Source organism: Pectinophora gossypiella, chromosome 2, assembly GCF_024362695.1.
Source record: "Pectinophora gossypiella chromosome 2, ilPecGoss1.1, whole genome shotgun sequence".
Lineage (NCBI taxonomy): Eukaryota > Metazoa > Arthropoda > Insecta > Lepidoptera > Gelechiidae > Pectinophora > Pectinophora gossypiella.
Window position 1 is genome coordinate 5933197 of NC_065405.1, and position 20746 is coordinate 5953942.

At 35.0% G+C, this 20746-nt stretch overlaps 2 protein-coding genes across 2 annotated transcripts in view; both read right to left on the reverse strand.

Annotated features, from left to right (window-relative positions):
• The window catches only part of LOC126373141 (protein windpipe), a 46651-nt gene extending 31617 nt beyond the window's left edge, over positions 1 to 15034 (reverse strand). Inside the window, exon 1 of the mRNA XM_050019169.1 lies at positions 14781 to 15034. The gene's annotated coding sequence lies outside the window, so the exon portion shown is untranslated. The remainder of the gene's footprint in view (positions 1 to 14780) is intronic.
• Positions 1 to 20746, reverse strand: part of LOC126373168 (probable hydroxyacid-oxoacid transhydrogenase, mitochondrial) — a 247904-nt gene that overhangs the window by 141874 nt on the left and 85284 nt on the right. The window lies entirely within an intron of this gene.

A 20746-nucleotide genomic window follows, 5' to 3' on the forward strand; every position in this document is an offset into this window, starting at 1 on the left:
TGCCAGCAAATTACTTTATACAGTATTCTCCCCGGTTGCGTAGGATTCGTTGATTCATTTGTTTGCAACAAATTCTCAGAGACAATCATGACATCGCCTACGTGCATCCCCACTGAACTTGGCAACAGGCCACTCTTAAAAATAAGGACGCGTGAATGATACTTCGAAAAATATATGATTATAACAATTGGGAGGATTGACGTCTATATATCTAGGCACATGGTGACATCATGGATGCAAATCAGTCTGCCACGATCGTCTGTGAACAATTGTGTAACTACACGTCATGTATATGCACATTTTACTTCTAAATGAGATCAAACATCCCATTTTCCACTAAATCAATTTGTTCGGTCTTCAATTGATTTGGAATGTATCCCCGTATCCATTCCAAATAATTAGCAGGGCACTCTCTAATAAGTTGAGAAGTTGCAAAGTTTAAATTGTGAACAAAGTGGATAAAAAAGGGTCGTTCGAAAAGCTACAGGGGAGAGCAGAACGGTACAAAGGGACCTCAGTGTCGGAGGTCTTGTAAACAAAATGTAAAGGAAACGGTTTTTTGTCGACGATCGGGCGACGTCGGGGCGAGCGCAGGTAGGAATTTCTCTATTGGATACCCCGAGAGATATAATCTTGCTTACTTATGAGTGCAAAGTATAAACACTGCTATCTCAAAACGCCTGTTTGCACAAATAAGGAATACCATGCCGCTTGCATATCGTGGTTGCTTTCAATGTTTTACGCAAAGCGTTTTTATAAGTCACGGACTGTTTCTTTAAACCTGCAAGTTCCTTTTTTTCGCAAACTGAGAAAAAACAAATTTTATTAAAACTTGTTAGAATCCCGTTGGGATATATTTTTTTTATTGCGGACTGCTATTAACAGTCCTTCGTTGTGCCATGTCGTCCTTTTCTAAAGGTCACCAAACAAAAGACTGGGATTTGGGTAACTTTTATTGTGTTCAGAGTGGAGTCACGAATGGTACCGTACGGGTTTCGTACAATATTAATTCAATGTACCCTCGCTGCAGACTTGCTTAGACCTTGAATACGTTTTGAACCAGACGGGTCAACTGAATTCATGCCTTTTAAATATTTATGGGTTTGGATAACAAGCAACGTACAATAGCTGATAAGTTTGGTTTCCGCTCTTTTCATATTATTAGTAACGAAGCAATTTTATATAATAACAAACACTAGAGAAAAAGTACCAAAATATTAACCATAACTAGGATAACAATCGTTAAATGTACCTATTAAAATAATAAATCAGAGCAACAATAGTTTCCAAACAATAGATTTTATTAATCCAGATAAGTAAAATGAGATAATCGTTTAATTAAACATGAAATTGTAAACATCGATGACGAATGGACGAAGCCGTATGCAATATTGAAACAATCAGGCGTACAATTATGCCAATCACGAACCGATTGGGTGGATACGAATGCAATGCAAACAATACAAAACTCGGTGTGTACGAATTTAATGTTCATGTACTTAATTACTTTTGGTAACGTTATGTGCATTCTTCGATTCAAAATCTGCTGTTATGACTGTGATTCCCAAGATAGTCATGCACGATAATGTTGTAATTGTTTTGGTATATTTAACCTTCTGAAGCCTTTTAAGATCAACTTCATCATCATCACCTTTATTACTCGCAGCTGGAATACTCTAGACTACTCCTCCATACGTGCCCCTGAATCTTGCTAAAGCCTTGAGAACGATTTTCTTTAATAGCCACTAAGTAACCATCCATTTCCTTTATTTTCTTTCAAATGGCATCTTTAGTGCCTTGGTAGTTTAACATCTAAGGGTCTAGTAATAATTAGGTGCCAGTACTTAGTAGCCATCAACTCTGGCCCGAGGGGTCGGCGTTCTGTGTTCGAAGTTATCCTCTCCATTTGCGGTGACAAGCTATCTAGTCGGTGTAATAGCGATTTTATGGCCCCAGAACCGCAACAACGAGGCCTTTAGGGATATTGGCACTTTCTTTTTTTATAAATCCGAATACCTTGTAGTCGAGTACCTAGTAGATACTTACTTCTCTAACTTTAATAGCAACTGAGGTCTGCTTTAAAATCTGTGACATCTATACTGCCGATTAATGGGTATGCTAATATTGTTGAAAAACAATACAACATTTTACCAGGAATTACCTATAATAAAAACGCCCATTCAGTGAAGTCATAGCCAGAAGGTGTAAATAATACTAAAATATATAAAAATACTCTACATACAATACTTCTCTAGCCCCGAACAATATCGAGTAGGTAGCAGCTACAGTACGGATACGTCTTAATGCACATGCCTAGCGGGTAACCATAATGAGCTTCGTACGACTGCAGGAGTAATGGTGCGTGCACGTCAGGCAAAGGCGGTGCTTTTGACTGCCTAATTAACTAAAAGTAAGCTTTTTTCTGGTGACAACTCTCCTCTTTTCAAGAATTCCAATTTGGAATTCCACATTGCCACCGCATTCTCATTTCGGTGCCCATGCGGCGAAATGTCTGCTAATTTCTCTCGGTTCACAAGTACAAAAATATTGCTAGGTAGATTTTTTTGCCGTGGCTTTTATTGTAGATTATATTTTTATTCTATTCTTGACCATAGTGAGACATACCATCAAAGAATTGTTGCCAATTTTAAATTTTATCTTTGTGATGAATTTAATAGTGATAGATTTATCTATTATAATACCTTGGCAACTTCTGCAATGTGCCCCAGTTGAGAAGGGCATAATGTTTATATTTTATTTTTGCCCCACAGCGTGCATGCCTCGAGTAATTTAATGTACTTAAATACGTTTAAAAACAAATTAATATAATTAAAATATTTAGACACGAGTACAATATTTTAAATTATATATAGGTACGGTTGTATTGCCGTGATTTACTGTTGCGAATCACGTTTTTGCTATAAATCGGTCAAGACAAATAAGCTAACAAATATTTGAAATAAAAATATGTTAAATATGTTATTTGTGTTGTGCTGTTATGTGTTCCTTTTACGTTTCTGTTAATAATTTAGATTTTGTGTAAGATTTGTTTTTTTCCTACTGTGTTTGTTACTGTGGCGTCCTCTAATAATAAATACTTTCTTTCTTTCTTAAATAGAACATCAAAGAAAATGTTGCCTATTTTGAAATGATTATAATCATAAGGAAATACACTTATTGAAACAATATTTTTAAACTACCACCAGTTTAAAACACGTTTAGAAACAACAACAAAGTAACTCAAACTTAGGTACATCGATATTAAAAGAACCAGCGTAACTCAGAATGTTAGAACGCAGATCTACACAACAACAAAAATCTATTAGTTTCTGATATCCTAACAGATAAGGGGGTAATCTACGAAGGTATTGATATCAATCTTAAACAACGAATAAGAAAACAATGTATGAAAGTAAAGCACGTAATCTTTCCGGCTATTCGTCCTGATAATGGTAGCGTTGAGTAATAGGCACTCAAGCGCAACGTTACGTGGACTTGCATTCGCATTCTGTCGGCCATGTTGAATGCTACTGCCACTGCGCAGATGTCGACCCGAAGGAGTACCTACGTATATTATATACCTAAGAAAAATAATATTATGAAGGAAAGTGATTGTATTGATACTAGGGATATATTAATCTATGTCTACAATATTATAAATGCGAATGTAACTCTGTCCGTTACCTGTTATCGCCTATAGTGGAGTGGTGCGGTTAAAAATTAAGACAAGGATAGCGAGATCTAGAGAGTGACTTACTTACGGTACGATATCACTATAACCGAAGCCCTTGCTGAAATTTCGTACGATACGATACCACTACTTATAACCGAAGCCCTTGCTGAAATTTCGTACGATACGATACCACTACTTATAACCGAAGCCCTTGCTGAAATTTCGTACGATACGATACCACTACTTATAACCGAAGCCCTTGCTGAAATTTCGTAAGATACGATACCACTACTTATAACCGAAGCCCTTGCTGAAATTTCGCGGGCGGAAATCTATTAATTTTTTATGTGACTTATTGCAGATTTCCAGCATATGGCATTAAATACTTGGTCAGATGTGGAAAGATAGTTTGTATGCATATATTGCAGGTGAAGCAGCGTAGTGGAACATGCTTCACACCCTCTTCAGTTGAAGAAGTCTGTGCCTAGCAGTGTGATTTATATAAGTATAGGCTGTTTATCTTTATGTTAGTATGTTACGAAACAAGTACATATAGTTACCTTGGCTTTAAAATATAAATAAAGTCAGTTACTAATATTCATATGTAGGTATAGGTACTTAAATACTTATTTTATCTTTACCTAAGTATGTCATGGTTTATGATAGATGATCAAAATGTATAGAAGTTGCTGCTTGAATATTATATTGCTCAAGCTAGAAAAAATAAGGCCCTGTTTCCTGTTATACGGACTTAACTTCGCGTGCGGGCACCCGCAGACATCACACGAAACAGTAGATACTTATATGAAAAGAATTGTTTGAATGCGCAACAAATAACAAGAAACGTTAAAAATTTACTTAAACGAAATTTCAATTTTCATGTAAGTAAATGGATAGAAACTGCACTCTAAACGTCATAAACAGAATAATAACATTGAACCATAAACATTTCGTTGTTATATCGCGACATGTAATCGATTCTAATATCGATTGCCCAGTTGTTTATGGCAATAGATTTCGATTTCTTTGGAAAGTTTAAGAGTGATTGTGGCAGGTCCACGTGGGCGGGACACTTTACAAGAAAGCATCGACTAAAATAACCACTAGATCTGTTGCGGAGCTGTTCATGCAACAACATGCTGATATGGTCAAGATTCATACAATCATATCAATGAACCGTAATTTCGTAATGACAGCTATAATATAAGTGTGTCCAAATTTATTGGACGAGTTTTCCATATGCAGACGACCTCTGACTTGGTTCGACGTAATCGCCGCCCAACACTTGACCGAGTTTCCTCGGTTTCCATAACAACCACAGATCAGAACGAACAAACTAAACTCGCATTAGTGGAAACTCCACACAAAAAGTAAAAAATACAGAAAAAATAAGAAGACTACGACCGCTGTGCCAGTTGAAATAGATGTAAGCTTTACATCTATTGGTTTGTTTGTTCAACCATACTTTAAGCTATTCTTGTCGTTTGACGCTAAATATGGTAGGTCTAAAACTAAAACTGAAGGAGCACACTAGGGAACAATCCGTGCCAATGCACTTTATGAGTAATACTACTAGATGGATATACCAAAACAGAAAAAATATATTTAATAATTATAATTAATATGTAATAAGTAGTACCTATTGCTATTTTAAAATAAAATGACATTAAAATATAACGTAACCAAAACAAGAAACTAGAAACGGCCCATCAACCGTAATACCTTCGACCTAAGCAGCTTAATTTATATAATCCGCCAAACGGATTCCAGCCTCCGCGAAGCTTTATCTAGGACCTGTCTAAGATTTATTCCTCAGGCAGATCACCCACGCAGGACCTACTACTTAGGAAAGTAGGCGTCGTGATAGCCTCTAAGCATACCAGGCCCTAGTTGGACGGGTTAGCGGAAACCATTTCTCATTATTCGCGAGACAGCTATGGATGGACACGACCAGCCTTCGGTTTTGTCGCAAAACTCGCAAATCGATGGTATACTTAGATTTAGATCAGGTGCCAGTAGGCGGTTCAGTAACGAATTCACTGCGGTGGTGTCTCTAATTGATAATATGAAAATTGTTAAATATCTACTCGACATAATAAGAATATTCAATAATCCACCGTCAAATATAAGTAAGTAGTAGAACTAACCAAAAATAAAAATTGCACACTAATTTACATTCTAAGAAGAGGAATTCGTAAATAAACTCATACTTGCTAGAAATCACAAACAAATATTTTACAGTCTGCAAAATTTGTGTTTGCCAGATCCCTGAAATAACATGTAACAAATAGAGAAAGTCATGACTCAGGGCATGATTTCCACAAAATCACTAAAGGGCTGATAAATGATAATTGCTCTCAGGTGATAACACATCCAATGCAGTGTTCTTAGAAGCACATTTATAATGTGCGTAAACTGTTTGGGCACGTGGCGAAAAGGGTAGGTATATTTAACAGGAGCTGGCCTGGCCAAGGTTAGGTTGATGAACTATTGCGTGGCAGCAGATTGTATAAACCATCCAATTGTTTACTTTTACAAATGAACACGCGCATATCCCGGATATCAACAATCCTTGAATTGTTAACATTAACCAAACACGAAAATTCGCGGTGTTGGATATTTTTGACTCATCTCGGGGAAACTGAAAACTCTTTTAAACATTTATGCGCTTCGATCACCTCTTTGTAGATAACTAAGACAATTAAGCAACTAAATAAAAATGAGATAGGAGAAATAGGTGTTATTGTAGATTTGCCGCATACGGTTGTGACCCGGTACAAAATTTAAGAGAACAGACTTGAGGGTGCCCAGATGGGCGCGAACCTTGAGTCAGGGCATCTTCTGAGAGGATTATAATAGAAAAAAATAATGTACCCTAGTGGGCCAATAGCAATAAGCACGAAATGAGGGGTGAAATCGTCCACCACGCCGGCGGGATTCTTATCAGGCAGAAACAAGTACCTATGTCATATAGGAATGGAAAACGTAACCTCTGCCAATTAGGATGTTATTGAAATACCTTTTAAAGTAACCAACGATTGTTTTCAATATGTTAGCATGTTTCCATTGTCATAAGGTTATAATTTCCTTTGTATTTGAGTTCATTCATAACCCCTGGCATTTTCTTTTGAGTGAGATAACTCACATTAATGCATTATTTTTTATATTGATGTTGCTGATTTCGGAAAACAAGTATTAGGATTATTTTACATAACAATTATCATAAAATAAGCAATTAATAGTTTAAGAAAATAAAAAAGCCCAAGTATATCATTTATATAAGATAGCCCTGAACAAAACAAATATAATATATATTCGCGAATATATATTCGCTTCGATTATTTACTAACAATTATTCCTTTGCCGATATACTTATTCAATATTACAATTTTCATTAACCAATATTTGATTCTCTTATCGTGTAAAATAAGTATTAGAATCCCAACCCTTACCCTCAAATAGAATAAATAAGCTATAAAATTTTATGGCTAACCATTAAAGGGCGTAAATAAACCACTATGGTTTATTTCACTTTTACAAAGGGAGGAGATGTGCTAGTAAATTACATATATAAATTATAATTTACATTAGTTAATAATATTAAAAGTATCACTAACAATATTGACAAAATCAAACGACGTGGTAACATAGTAGGATAACCCGTTTCATAAAATTATTTTCCGACACCAAAGCACACCACAGGATGTACCTGCTAATAATTATTTGACGAATATTTATATTAAACTAAATATTGAATTTCTCATAATATATTAGTCAGATATATTTATCAGCAAATATTATCACAACAATTTCTTTCACATGACGCTGGTATATTGACAAATTTATCGAGACAGCTCTTCAATAATGTAAAACATCCCTATAGCCGTATTTTTCGGTTGGTAAGTATCTGATTATGTATCTGAGTATCTGTTGTAGAAATACAATACTCTCACCCCTTCTCGGAATGAAGCGTCGTAAAGTACCGGATATAGTGTTCGGCTTATTATTGTTTAACTTGCTCTTCAATTTGTCTTCAGTGTTTATTTCTCTTATAAAAATGTCACTTTGTTGTCAGGTTCCTTGGGTTGGAGATAAATAATGAAAATGTATTAAGAAATCAGGTCAGTTTTTTTATATTAGATATATTGTGTGTAATGTGAAGCAATATTATTTTTTAGACGCGCCTTTCAATACAGTATTTAGCTATTGCGGCGCGTACAATAATAAACATAAGTCCCTACCATTCAAAACATTCTTCTTGTTTTTTTCTTCTCGTCTTACCGTGTGACAAATCTACAAATCCAACCAGCGCTAACCAGATAAAAGATTAATTACAGCATTTTTCACTTAAAGAATTCTTTCACTTTTTCTCTTGCATTTTGCACGCACTTGCGCAGGATTTTGAATTTTAATCAATGCGGAAGGCCATGTCTTAGCCATATATAGCCAGCCAGGACTGGGTTGACTAGAGAAGGTAACAGTTACTTCACCCCTTATAGAGGAAAATGGTAGGTGGAATTTGAGGTTAGACAATGTTTAGATTATTGAATTAATCATATCTTTTATTCTTGTTTACACTGATATTAATACTAGAATACTACACGATATATTACAGATTTTGAGAAGATCCCCCGAAGCACCAAGTAATAAAACGATGTATTCTATTGCCGCAGGCATATATTTACGATTGCGGAGATAAATAAATTATTTTTTAATAATAATATCAATGTTAGACAAATTGACGTATAAACCACATATGAAAGAAAACAAACAGTCACGTAATCGCGGTCACACGCTCACAGATCGACTTTGCTCTTCATTATCAAGTTATAAAGTCGTCACATTATTATCTTTTACCATTTGTGCGCACGTAACACGTAACATATTCACTATTACCACCAAAATGTTAAGGATGTTTTCAATCTATTAAGTATTCAATACTTAATTACGTTTTGATAAAAATAACATTAAAAATTACTTGGTTAATTCTACAGTTTGTGTTTAATGGAAACAAAATCGAAATCAAAATGTCAACTGAAATGAATGAATGAATGAATGTCAATCGAAATGTCAACTTCAAAAATAATTTTATGTATGTAATTATCTATTTTTTTCACATGAAGGCAATTCATTGTACAACAAATACCTACCAAATGCCATACAGATAAACGTAGACAATAAAAAGTGATAAATAAAAGAAAGTCAATAGCTCGGCTATTCTGTATTAGTCGAGTATTCTATATTAGTCGAGTATGTGAAGTATTGGCTTGGAAAGTAACGTCTGGTTTTACTTAAAGTGTGCTCCTCTTTGTCCGATATTTTTTGTGAGTGCACTGAACCGTCAGTGTCAAAGAACACATTGTATGCCCCTGGGAATGTTTGAATCTACCAAACTAACGATGAAGTGTTAGCTCCTGAATGGATGGGTTTAAATCAGTTGCCATTGTTATTTGTCAGTTGGTTCTGTTTCAAAGACATTTGAATGCTTTTCCTAATGGGCGTGAATTAGCTTATCAAAAATAACTAAAATGCAGTAAGATTTCCTTTCTCCCAGTGGCTACGTGTTATCTTCATACGTTTGGCATTTGTTCTTACCCCTACAGTCCACGCTTACCGGTCCGGCCAAGTAGCTAATGACATCCAAGACAACCCTATCATCATCATCATCGTCAGCCCATTAACGGCCCCACTGCTGGGGCACGGGCCTTCCCTATGGATGGATTGGGAGATCAGGCCTTAAACCATCACGCGGGCCCAGTGCGGATTGATGGTTATTAACGATTGCTAATGCAGCCGAGACCAACGGCTTAGCGTACCTTCCGAAGCACGGAGGAGCTCGAGATGAAAACTTTCTTTTTTTGAGGTCACCCACCCTATGACCGGCCTTTGCGAAAGTTGTTTAACTTCAACAATCGCAGACCGAGCCCGTTTACCGCTGCGCCACCGAGCTCCTCACCGTGTTCACCCTGCCCTGGCCGCAAACTAAAACTTCATCGGGTTAGATTGCGGCCACATAAAACTCATACCGGGTGGCCGTAAACGACATTTAAAAAAAATCTAAATAGGTAAATATCGGTAGCCGTAAATTAATCGAAAATACTTTGAAGTCTCGCACCACCTAAATATTTTGCTAGGGCCGCCACTGATGACATAGGTTAATGATATATGATCCAAATACTTCGTTCCAAATCCTAACATTGACACGGAATATTAACGTGCAATCATCAGAACTAAACCAGTAGCAAGCAATCATCATTCAACTTTCCTTATCACATTAACCCACAAATTGGTTATCGTTGTTTAGACTCGCCCAATTATTAAATCAATTAATAACATAAATTCTTCGCCTTCTATGTTAATCAAGCTTATCAATATTTTGAATTGTCTATATAAAATAATTTTAAGTGTAAAATCCTATTGTTAGACTAAAATACTCTTATCGATATTTATTTATTTATTTATGGTATGGCCGTGATACTTAATTATGTTGACGAATGTTATAATAATTATTAAGATGCTGTCTTCATGCTCCTACTATTCATATAACTTGTATAAGTACACTTAAGAATAATCAGTAAGATATAGTTAAGGTACGTATTAATTAACTTCAACAGAATCCCACACAACCAGCAACACAGATGCATTGTAACAGAATATAAACAAGGACAGAGAAAACGAAGATTCAGAGAAAACAAATCACCAATCTTGTAGTTATTACCAAACAATGGTCACACTGATGGTTCACAAACAAGATGCGACTAGAACGTTTCATTTAACTTGGTAATGTCGCCGTGGACCACAATAGCTGCAATTACAATAGCTTCTGTATCACATAATAGCCTCTGACCCATTTACGGGTTGACCACACCTTTACCTATGATGGCCTATTTTACGCGCCTCAATAAGTACACTGTTCACGCTCAATCGCGCGGCGCATCACTATATTTCAAGTTGACATATGAATTAGTTATCGTAATACAGTTTATAGGCCACCAAGAGTAAAACAATTTACTACTCCGATGTCAAGCCGCCACTTTAGTGAGTTTTACAGAGCCATTGTCAAATTCGCGTAAAAAATAAATTATGTTATTTAGCGTAATTTACAGTAACACAAACAGCACAATGAGACTCACGTCTAAGTATCTCAAAGAGAGTAATAGCATTAAACTTAGACATGATATTACGCAAACCGGATCAGCTAGACAAATGTCTATCGCAACAAACTAGGTTTTGAATCGCATCTGTATTGCCTAGCATTATTCATCTAAAGAAGACCTAATGACACCAATTTTTTGCCCACCACACGCGCAAGTGCTGATACAGATTGGCGAACTAAATATGTTTTGGCGGGGGTGAAAGCTGACTTTCACTCAGTGGATAAAATTATACGGCATATAAATGTTTGTAGTCTCGTACTGATTAATCCCAAAATGTCAAGTAAAACGTGTCGTATTTAAATACATTAAGAAGGAAATGAGTTTACAATTTTGAATAATTGTAAAGGTTTAATGTAAAAAATATGAAAAATCACGAGATAAGTCCGATCACATCCTTCTCGTTCTAAGATTCGTGACGGTTTGCCTTTATAATATCACCATCAATCTTGTACACGCTCTCCAAATATGAGAATGCATCGCTATGTTTACCGAGCTTATCTTTTGTGTAAATATATCTACGTGTGCTTGAAAGACGGGTAAATATAAAAGATTCACGATTTTTAACAAATATTTCTAAAAATAAACTCTTAATTATTCTATTGAAAACCATTGTTGTACAAAGTATAAGCTATACTTATTTCATACTCCAAATTCAAAAACTATGTCCAGTATTCTGACCCCTATTTTTATCCTGGAATAGCCATTTGTGAAAAGTTGGCGTTCATCTTTTTCTTCATTAACATTTCCGACTGCACAATTTATCGCGGCGCGGCGCGTTTTGATGTTGTCCACCATTTTCGTCATCGTTTCGTCGTTCGCACGTCATCTTCCACTTTTTTGCCAAACATTTTAATGGTTTGTCCTTTACAGGTGCTGTTGGTTCATGGTCCGAGGTTTTCTTAGCAATTACCGCAAGTGTTGTAGGTCGTTCGTGGCCATTTTCTCGCCTTTAGGTATAATTTTCTAAAAGCACTTACGCTTCCTTTTATCTTATTAGATTCTTAGAAATCTTCCCGGATTGCGGTTTATCTGATAATCGTAAACGGGTCGTTCTTCTTTTTTATCGACAATAAAAAGACATTTTCTCGATTTATCGGATTTAACATCTTTAAAATTATAACGGCAATAAATATTTTAAAACATCATATAAAGATGTGTCTGTAGAGGACTATTTAGTGTAACATACTTTTCTTTGCAGGCGCATTCCAAAAAATATTGTGACAGAGTGGCCCTTTTCATCGGAGACAGCATTTCAATTTACCACTCTGTCACATAATTTTGTGAAAAACGATCAAGCTACGTTAATAACTAATTGAGGAATCGATTAGTATTTTGCTTGTATTTTGAGTATAATAAGATAACTATATTTTTGGACAATCAAAACATGAAATAAAATTCTAAAACATAACTTATCAGAAGCAGAACGAAGGACAGATCATTGTCGATAAAAAAGAAGAACAACCCAAACACGTTTGTTTGTTCTTCTGTCCAGTTGTAAAACAGGCCTTTAAATGTTATATTCCAAAGAGTTTTTGCTTGACAGATGTTATTAACATACACTAGCGATTTATAACACTTAATATTATTTAAATAAACTTCAATACGTAAGTAAGTACTACTGGAAGGAATAATCAATATATCTAGAAGGTAGCTGATAAATTGATATAATGAGCGTATTTTTCTTAGTCATTGATAATACCTAAAGATGTTGCGTAAATACAGTTATCGTTCATTCTGAAGGACTTTTTTTTTCATTTTATTTATTATTATTAGTATGTCGTTTCCATATCTCGGACCTATGGAGTACCGGACTTTTGGAAGGCGTGCGTGGGGCCGAAGCCAACACGTAGAGGCGCTTTAAGACAATTTAATCTAAATGTGGTGTGACACCAACCACGATTATCCCTATATGCACTATGGGAGTGCACCCAAAGACAATCCCCGGTTCGTGTAGGACTATTGCAGATTATGGGAACAAAGGGAACTGGACTATTGAGTTGAGAAATAGTGGACCAGAATACTGGGGCTATGTATTATTACTATTTCGTTTTAAGTGTATAAAACTATCCAAATCACTCTAAAATAAAGAAGTACTTTTTTCTTATTAACTTTAACCCCTTAACACCGGGGTGGTCGCATCTTCCGATATAATCCGAACCGTGCATTAATCGCACCACTATTACTTTATAGGCGGGCGTGATGCGCCGAGACTGAAACGCAACCCTCACGCTGTCTGTGGCAAAAACAATCCGGTTTGTTCTAGTTTAGGGTTATGGATTCCGATGTAGGTACAATATTACATAATTTATTGTCGCCGAAGATGCGTGCCGGCCTTTTTTTCTTATCTATCGATATCGTCTCTATCTCTAGAATAGATTTGCCTTGTATACGCATACGCACGGTATATAGGAAAAAAAAGAGGTCTTGCCTGTAAAACCTACCAGGACAATAGCGACCCATACACGCAATTTTCTAGAACTTTAAATTATCATCCATCTTCAGTTTATTTACCACATAATATCAAACACTGCTTGTATTGGAGTAAGATAATATTTTTACAAAAGATAAAAAGCGAAATGTAAATATACTTACGTACAGACAAAGCTAATACAAGTAGGAAGGTAGGTTGGCACCTACCTTTAGCTTTCCAATCCAACCGAATATATGTGTGTAATATTCGGTTAGATTTGAAGTTCAATAGAATATTGACACTTGGCAAATTGACCTTTCTTACTATAAAAAACACAGTACGCATCTGCTACACAAAAAAAATGCATCAAAATGATTCAGAATACGGTTCATTATCAGCTAACGAAAAATACACGTAGTTACTAAAATTACATGTACTTAGTCATAATGACTACTATCTTATAGGAAGATAAAATCTATGAATAATCTTTGCTGCATTTGCTGTGACGCTCTCTATTGGGTGATTCAATTCCAAAACCAAATGTATTTTTTGTAGGCTTAATTACAAAAAAAATACAAAAACAGACCTTAGTTTCATATAGCTACCTCATAAATATTATAGTTTACATAAAAAGAATACCGAATTAATACAATTTTAAAAAGGACATCACAAACAGAGTAAATGTAAAGGGGAAATTGTCTAGAATTTGAGTGCCAACTAGTCTAATAGTTGAGTAACCGCTCTAGTTGAGGGTGACGGTTGAAGATAGTTGTCTGTTTAAATAAACTTATGTTGACGAACTTATGGATATTTTGCTACTTGGAGATAGTTACGGCAATTTACTCTTAAAATTACCTACATACGTTCAATATATGTACGTAAGTTCCCAGTACTGCGTTTTGTAAGAATTTAATCTGTTGCTGAATCGATCTATTACACTGATTATGATATCTATCCGTGTCAAGAATAGCGTAAACAGAAAAATATAGATTGTTTTATAGAACTGAATGTGCGTATAATTCAAGCAAACAAATCGATGCCTAGGCAATCGTTATGCGAGGTTCCCTGTAGGTACATATATGGTAACGAAACCTGTTCCGTAGGATACACGCAAAACAGCTAAAACAAATAACTATTAAAAAGTACATTTAACCCGCACGATAAATTATTAAACTTGGATTTAAAAACTCGTCGAACCTTGAAAACTAGTTTTTCCTTATCAATGACATCAGAGATGATTTGTAGGATTACCGGAATACAACGAAATTTTTAAGATGACATGTTGTTACATAGTCCATGATTCAAAAATTTGGTCTAGCATCCAAACAAATATGCTGAAAACTTTCTAACCGCTTCCCAATACATATAACTAATTAACTATGACTTGCTAATTCAAAAGTTGACAGCTTATTAACGGGCTGTTAGGTACATCTCCGGTACGATAATGTTCGTTCCAAAATTTAGACTACACGTTGAAAAAGTCCCAATCCCTTGCACCCTTCTGTTATAATAATTTAAAATAAAAACTAAAACAACTTACCGAGGATATAGTGCAGTCTAAAATATATATTTTTTAATCGATCGAGTCGTCTTCGAAGTTCGAAATATTTATTTTAAAAAAGAATGAGTCCGTTTTGGGACACTTAATCCAGCACTCGCACTGTCACTTCTCCTGGAGAGCACGACCGGCTTTTAGTGAGGTTACACGCCACAATTCGAGTTCACTGGAACGAAGTGGCGTGATCTCGAGTCGGTGGTTCGCCGCGGACTGACGGCGAACGAAACGCCGCACCGGCATCGGTAGACACTCACAGCATGCAATACTCAAATACGAGCTCAGCTAGTAGACACAACTATACTCTCTTCATGTCTGGATAACACAGGGATTACCAATCAATATTAGTACATATTGAGTATTACAATCCTTTGTATACATGTAATAAAATTTCTGTTAATTACCACCAATCAACACAGAAACCAAAAATTCCATCAAATTCAGAATCGTAGCCTTCACAGTTCTAATTTTTGACAGAAGCTAATAAGGTAATCACACAAAGTTTTTGTCACAAATGGAAGTCATTAGGTAACCAAGGCTAAGTTGATTACGGTTGACTATAGCAAAAGTTACGAAAAGGAAACTGATAAAATTGGCGAGTTTAACTATGAAACACTGTGTCGCTTGTTGGTAAACGCTGCGGGTCGAACATCGTACGACAATCGCGCCACAACTGGTCGTGTTATTACCGAACGTATACTTTTTTTAACCGTGACGAAGGTAGACGTTGCGTGATGATTATCTATCTTTGTTCCGTAAATTACTGCAATAGATATTTATAAAAATCTACTTAAAGACGAATTTTACGTGTAAACGTGCTATAACCTACGTAATTGTAACAACATATTTTGTTACTTTTTAATTTCTTCATAAAAATAACAATTATATCAGAAATACTTTCAAGATAATATCGAGTGTCGCTTGTATTATAGCTATTATTTTATTTTGTTGCTGAATTCATATTTTTACTTACGAGTACTATTATTAAAGCAGGTATTGCAAAAAACACGATGTTACGTAAACACGTTTCTAATTTCATGGCGTGATGGAGATTTTCAATAAGTACGTATTAATATTTCGGTATATATATACTATTCCGAAATACGTCACTATCAACATACACTGCAGGCTTTTTACGTGCCGATGCCTTGATTGCCTTTTCCGTTCCTATATTTTGTCTTGTCTATATTCAATTTATCTTTATGTGCGGTCATTATAAATGTTAATTTACAATTCAATCTTTTAGTCCTCTGTGTATTTTCTTATCTCTATAATTCTGAATCAGTAAAATAATCTTTCAATTTGTTTTGAAAACTTCGGATCGACATAAAAGTTTAGGATGTTCTATCTTCGTCTATACCTGTGAAATTTGTTAGTGCATATGCAAAGTCTAGTAATACACACACACATGTCCTATAGCGGTGTGGCATTATGTAAGCGCAGGTTCACTAACCTTTCATGCTTCGTTAAATATTTTTTTGGAAATATCACTGAAAGCACGCAATATTCTACACCAATCTAAAAGTTTTTGGTTAGTGGCGTAATTCCATTCTGCGAAGGAAGGAATGACTTTATATTTTCAATACTACGTAATTATTTACGTAAATATTTGAACTGCTTTTACTGATTACCAAAACATGCTATTAGCAACCGTTCCTTCACTAATTCTCACAATAATTACGTCTATACAAATCGCTATCTACCACATTTGTATACAAGCTAGTTTTACCGTTACAAAAATGTTAGGTAGTATCTTTATAGTAATGAGCATGCTTTTAGGACTGCATTTTAGGATCTTAATGTGGTCCTTATCACAGACTGAAAACAGCTTTTAACAAAACTCGGTCACCCGAATCGGTGTAGATATCGGAATGGCGGTCAGTTCTGTGATTATGAGGATTATTTAGGAAAAAATACATTATCAGCCCTCTTGTGACGCAGAATTTGAAAACAAAAAAAAAATACTTTTAAAATAAGGGCGTCTGCCTTCAAACAAAACACCAACAATATAAACGTAAAAAAAATATATAGTACTAATATTACTTTAAATAAATTTTATACACTTTTCCTGGTTTTTATTTTTTATGTATATCTCCGAATTGTCAATATTTGTTTGACCTGCGTAAAAGTTTACAACAATTTAAAATGGATCGAAATATTTTTACTTTTAATACCTACTTATTTTAATAAGCAATACATCACAATGTCACTATGGTTACTGACCATAAAATTCTTTATGTTTTTTCAAAGTTTTTTTATTTCAAAGTGATGCTTATCTAGAAATTGATAAACGGGGTTTTTTGACAATTGGCATTTTGGTTTCCTGAGTCAACTTGAAGCTAATGAATCACTTTACTAGCATAGCAAAAAATGTAGTCAGAATACTTATACAATGATACACACACACCTTAGTTCTATTAGAATAATTACGGTTGAAATATTCCACCGTGTAAAGATTAAAACCAAAACAAGATCAGTAGTCTGGAAAATAAACTATAATTATATTACTTATATGAGTGAATAAACCTTTATTTGGCGTTAAAATTCAACTTACGTAACCTATAAAACTAAAACTAATTCATTATCATCCGCCGAAACAGAAAAATAAAATATTTATTTTAATATTACAAGTCATTGGACTCCGAGTTAAAGGTTATGCTGATTTCGCTTCCCGTCAAGACTCATTGTCAGAGGGTTCAACAAACAATAGTATTTTTGTTGTTATATCTTCGTTATTATTAGCATATATAAGAATATTACCGAGTCTTCTTATATTACCTTCCATTAAAAAAAATGTTTATTGAATGATACTTTAGTTTTTTGTATATTTTTTTTAATTAGTAATATCTCTAGTTGAAACGATTCTGTGTACCTACTTATGCTGTCATCTTGTAATTGTCCTTGCTCTCTTCAAGCAAGGGGTTTTGCTTATTTTTTGTTTGATTCTGCAACTGTAAAATTGTTCCTGTATGGACGTTGATTTTCCAAATTAATAATGTATAACTTAACCTAACCTAGCTTCAATTATTTAATAAACAAGTTGTAAATTGACAGTTATGCATATTTTTAGAAAATACAAGAGTACCACTGGCATTTGAATTCAAAGTTGGAAAAAGTCTCACATGTTTGCTATTTTGGTATTGTACTCCGTGCATTCTAAAACTACAACTCCTAACGTTTTGTACAAACTGACGCGCTGTTGCGTTACCTCACAATGAGTATTATGTTAGTTAGAACAGAGTTGAACAAACGCTACACTCCACCGTATCATCGCCACAAAATGTACTAAAGAAAATATTTTATACCTATTAGCTGTATCCTCGCCTTCGTCCGCGTGGAATTTGTGTTAAATATAATATCCTTATGTCTACACAAGAATATCCACTATATTGGTGAATTATTTTTTAAGTTGGATTAGCTCTTTCGGAAATTACCCATGTACATCCACACTCAAAAACTCTACCTCTAGTTTTGTAAGAATGCTTCACCTATTTTGAACTGATCCTATTCATACAATTATAAGTACATACATAAATATCCTTTAATTCACTTTCTACATATTATTCGTTCACTGCATATTTCTATCGACTCGAGGATTGTGAATTATGAACGGATTTTTGTTTTGCATCGATTTCAGACTTGTTAATATTCTGATTTAAAACTGTATATTGGCAACACATAGAAGCAAAAACATAAGGTCGTAACTAAATTGTTTTTATCTTAACAGAGAGAACTCCTATCATGTGATTGGCTAAAGTTATAATAAATTAACGAAAGTTGTCCATATTAGCCAATTACAGGATATACATTTTATCCATCAAGATAGAAACTGAGTTACACGATGCCATGGGTATTACTTAGGTAAAACACTCACACTACTTGTAAAGACATTAATTGCTTCCTTGATTATCTAGTGTTTACAAAAAAAGTTCAGTGAAGAAATCATTTGTATCGACTGTACCGGATACCAAGCGTGTCATAATAGGCCTGCAATTAGCTATATGACACTACAATTTGCTGAAATTATACCAATTATTGGAGTGAATCCTTGTTTCGTAGCCTAGACTGGACCGGACTAGAGCAGGTCACTGACCGGCCACGATAATTATAGGATGTTCTCCAATCACAGTAATTATTATAATCTGGCCGCTTTAGCTAGAATTCGAACACATTTTTTGACCTTCTACTTTTATACTAACATATGTATATGCCAAACCCACTGGCTTAGTTTTAGCCTTATTGCGTTTATTCAATAAAAAAGTTTATTTTTAAGGAATATAAAATGAAACCTATGACTTTATGAGGACTTGTGTCAGTGTAATAGAACGCTATCTATAAGGCAAATTACAAGTATTGCGAGTACGGAGGTACAAAATTAATATGCAAATCCTTGATCTAATCCTAACCTACTTAATGAATTACTCAATATTATTGCGTTCACTCTGCCACCTCTACTAAATTATCCTTTTAGTAACAGTCTGCTATCTGACAGAGTCCCTTCACCCCTCCCACCATATCAACTATATTCCCTAGAGTAGGTAATTATCAAATGAATGAAGTGGTAATCACATTACAGTAAATCTTCGACCCTCGTCACGGCAACACGCATAAAATGTTAATGAAAGAAATAAATCCGATTACAGACATTGATATCATCGCGCACCACACAGCCAAATGTCAACAACTTTCCCTTACGAATGCGGTAACTTATGGTAAAAACAAGTGGGGTATCATTTTTTAAATGCCAAAAAGAATGACATAAATGTGGTTACTTCTGGAGAAGCAAAAAAGAGAAGGCTAAAAAAGGGCACTTCTCTTGACACAATATAACAAGGAACATTCAACCTTGACAATATTCGAAATGTCCATCAGAAACACACACATTTTGTGACAATAACAAAACCACCGGAGAAAGCATCCAAGCAATTAATCTCGCCGTGGCTTACCAGCAACAGGTGACTCTATCCAATTAAACGTGAACATCATCTGTCGTGGACAGCTTTCTAAGCCTATTACTTCTGAAGCCACCGAGGCAGCCTTAAGCCAAACAAGCTCATTTCATGTCACATCTAATCAGCCAATGTCGTTTTATGTGATATTAACCTCATCCATTTAGCTTTTTTCAATATATAGACGGAGACATATTTTTATAACTTAATCATTTCCTGATAAAGATGTAATATTCCTATGGCAAAAACAAATTGTATCAAACACTATAATAATATTCAATGATCCTAAAATGAATGATTGAATGAATATTATTTTGTATGAATGATTTTTATGATTTCAATGATTATATGGTGTGTAGGAAAACACCTCAATCCTTTCCCGCAACTTATTTAATGTTCTTCAGTGTAGTTATTAACTTTAGTTTCTCAAGTTCTTGAAATTGGTTTTAAATTGAATTCTAGCGAAGAGACATAACGGCCCACGCCCAATATTTCAATTAGAAACACCATTGCTTCATGATCATTTCGCGGCTTGAAGAGTCCCACACCCACTGAACGTGATTGGATAGAACCCGTTGCATCTAAAGGGAATATAACACTACTAAATATTCACGGACGTACCCTTTAACGGGAAATGATATGGGATACGTCGACTGTAAATCAACGGATGTCGGCGACAACAAATGCCATAAGTCGTAAACCAGTCGCCGGTCGGTCGTAGGCGCGAGCCTTCGCACACGACGGCCCTGGATTCAATTCTGTTATAGTGCAATACTTTCTCAATGTTGCACTAATTAAAGACAGATTATTTTGACACACTTCATCCAAAATCATCACAAACTCTATGCTTCTCTTAATTATTATGCAAGTGATTTTGATCGACAGCGATGTCTATACGATGTAATTGGGTACCTATTTACGAAGCTGCAAGAAAAAGGACAGAAATTATTAACAATGTTATCCAAAATTTTCTGTCGAGGTGCACTTTTTGTTTCACTGTTA